Below are 3,699 nucleotides of genomic sequence, written 5' to 3' on the forward strand. Positions count from 1 at the left end.
GCGCTCGGGCCCGGGGAGCGCCAGCCTCCCCCCACCTGGCTCCTCTCAGCTTCTCCCATCGCACAGGAATAGCTAGGGAGGCTCCCGGGGGAAGCGGGTATTATTTTCAGGCTGTAATTAAGGCTTCCTGCCCTACCCAGCAGGCAAAACGGTGCGCGTTCAGCACGGCTCGGCTCGGTGACACGGGGAGAGAGAGATGGGGGCAGCCATGCGATGCTGGAAAGGCATCTCTAGGGTAGTGCAAAGCACCGGCGGCTTCTTAATAAACTCATAGGGCAAAAAGAGAGAGGCACCTGAGCACCGTTCTTTGTAATCTCAAGCACAGGATATTGAGCCGGCAAACCACCGCTTCCCACCTGTTCTTCCACAGCACAAACAGGTGTTTCCTTATTCCCGTGAGCTTTTCAGAGGTGTGGCCCTTTGTGTCACTGTTACCGTGTGTCATCCTCTATATTTATCAGAGGTGGGGCACAGTCTGTTGAGTATGAGGGTGCATTTCTGGACTAATTTAATTTAATCTCAGCGGAATCATCCCGGATTTACACAACTGTAAATAGAGTCTGAAAATAAAATTTATGTATACATAAACTGTATTAAGATGGCTTCATAGTAATTGACTGTGTACTGCTTACAAAGCCTCAGCTAAATTAAGGGATATATAACCAGTAACCAATCTTAGGAAGTGAGCATTGCTTATTTGCAGAATCAAATGTTAAAATCTCTATATACAGAGGTATGAACCAAAGGAAAAACATGCATGTATATTTTTGTAATAATATTTGGAGAACTCATTTTTTTTACTCTAATAAATACTAGAGAAAGAAAAAATTTCTTAAAATATTTTTGAATACTTTTCCTTTGGACAGTGGATGAGCCTTCAAGTTGAATTTTTCCTTTACTGCTCTTTGTCTTTATGAAAAACATATATTTCTCTGAAAATGTATTCAAGTTCCCAAACACAGTAGTCGAAAGAGTGAAGAGGAACATATTTATTTTAACACTTTCTTTAATACCTAACATCTTTAATACCTAACATCTAGTTAAGTTATAATGGCCAGCAGTGACATGATTCTCATTTCTGCATTAAAAACGTCACTTTGATATATCTATAACAGCAATAGAAAATAATCACAATAAAACTGTGACCTTTACGGAACAATCAGTGTTTGCTTCTAGTATTGAACAATTAGTAGCAAACTAGATCAACTACAGGCCAGTAGGGTTCAGAGTCCAGTGCTTTAGATGCCTGTCTGGAAAGAAAACAAGAAAAAAACATTAAAATATAAAAATACATTTAAGAATTCAAATTTCACTGAAGCCCCATCTTTATGTTAAATTTGAGAGTCACACTATGCTTTCCTGAAAACTGAAGGCACCAGAACTCCATGACTCTGGAAAACCTTTTTTGTTCTGTCTCCTGATGGTAGCTTGAACTTTGGTGTTGATTATGTGAATGTATATTATAGTCCTCTTTTTCTTTTTTTTCCTTTTTATCCGCCTTAGTTGGTTGGTTTAGAACTGATCAAGATAACCCCAGTGAAAGCAAGATAACTGCTGCTGAAAGACAAAATCTGAGATGTGGTTTTCAGAAGGGAATGAATTCACAAGAATGATGGGTTGTGATAACTACAGGAGCAATAGGTGACATCGTAAAATCTTTTATTGTGGTGATTTGCACTCCTGCAGTCTTGTAAATGATCTATTGCTCCTGGAGTGCTTAATGCTCATTGTGCTTATTGCTTGATAATTTTCTGTAGCAAGAAAGCAAAGAAGTGTGAGAGGAAAATATATTAAAATTGGACAGCTAACAACTAGCACAAAGTAATGTGGAAGAATTTGCATTTGATTGGGAAAACATGCAAGCAAGTGGGAAAGTTTGAATTCATTATAAATATGCATCTCTAGTGTGATTAAAGAAATGGAGAATGCCATAGAGGTATGTGTTTTATCTATAAAGCTGTACAGTTTCTAGCTTTGCAAGGACCGGAATACCGAGGGAGGGTGTCTCCGGAGCTGGAGCCCATCCGGCGCGGCCGATGCCGTGTCCTCTGCCCCCTTGTGGCACCGGTCCTTGCGGCGCCACCCTCGCCGCAGCCCTAGGACAGCTCTAGTGAGCGCGGCTGCTCCTCAGCAGAACTGTATTTGGCATTTCCTGGCCTCAAGGAGAGCAGCTGATTTTGAAATAGAGGTTACAAGCTTTTCACTGGCATTTTAACTACTTCCTTCTCAAGTTCTTTAAGTGAATTGAGAATTTATTGCCTAAAGATGTATTACTGATGTGTTTCCACACCTTGGCAGTTAGCAATTAAACCTGGTATTGTCAGAAAAAGATGGCTCTAGGCAAATGGCTCTAATCATATTTCCCATCATATTTTTGGTCGGATAAACCCACAAACAACAGGACTGAGATTTAGTCCAGCATTCCTATCATATTTGATTTTTCAGTCTTATGTTTGCCCTCCTGTGCACAGAAGTTTAAGTGCATTCCTATTTGAATAAACGCTTTTTGTACTGGAGCAAAATATGGTTAGTTCTTGATAGTTCTTGGGTTTTTTCTTCTTTCTCTCTTTCTCTTTCTTTCTTTCTTTCTTTCTTTCTTTCTTTCTTTCTTTCTTTCTTTCTTTCTTTCTCTCTCTCTCTCTCTCTCTCTCTCTCTCTCTCTCTCTCTTTCTCTCTTTCTCTCTTTCTTTCTCTTTCTTTCTTATCTATCTATGTTGCATATACTTACAACTTTAAATAAGGCTGGAATTGTTTTCAGAGCTGTCAAAAGCAATACTGAAACTTTATTTTGAATCCCATTTTAGGCTAAGATAGACTTTGTGATTCCCTGACAGGTTGATGTCTTTTATTATCACCTTTAGTTTATATCAGTCTTGTTTTCTCATCTTTTTACTCTTTTATGTCTGTCCAGAACTTCAAGTTATAGCTCTAGATTTTGTTTTAGTCCTTCACAATAATAATGATCATCATTTAGATTATGACTGTTTGCACTTGAGGCTCAGGCAAAGTATGCAGTTGCTGGGGAGAGCAGACTGCCAAATTACTTCTGTTGGAGAAGATAGAAATCAACTGCTTGAGCATCATGAACATCCAAATAGCAAATCTCTGCTGATGCTACTGAGAAAAGCTCTAGGTGAGCGTGGCGGCAATTACTGCTGCCAGAGCTGGCTTCTTCAAGCAATACTTTGTATTTTCTTGCACTGTGCTGATGCCTTGGACACCAGGTCATTCTTAGTCCTAAAGCCACATGGTCTACACAGAAAAGTGGGAATGCTTCATTATTGGTGTTACAAAATTAACCTTGAATTAGATCTGATTATGGTTATTTTGTGTTTCACTTTTTCCATCTAAAATAAAGGCTCCTATTCCTGGCCAGACTACTAAAGTCAATGGGATTACACAGAGGCAATTATCATATTTGGCCTTAAGGCATTCATCATCATTGTGTCTGCATATGGGTCTTATTAGTATTCAGAACTTCAGATATATACATGGGAGGAAAGACTATCAGGTTTTTAGGATGACAAAAGAAGTGTCTGCATGAAATTACAGTCTAAAAAGTGATTAAAAATTTCTATTTAATTTTACAGCTAGTTTAATCAGTAATAAAAAAAAGTTATTTTTTGGATTTCATTCAATGTATATTTCACATGTAATTCACTCTGAGACAGTAATTTGATGACAAGAATTTGAATCATA

Source organism: Geospiza fortis, unplaced genomic scaffold (genome assembly GCF_000277835.1).
Source record: "Geospiza fortis unplaced genomic scaffold, GeoFor_1.0 scaffold112, whole genome shotgun sequence".
NCBI lineage: Eukaryota > Metazoa > Chordata > Aves > Passeriformes > Thraupidae > Geospiza > Geospiza fortis.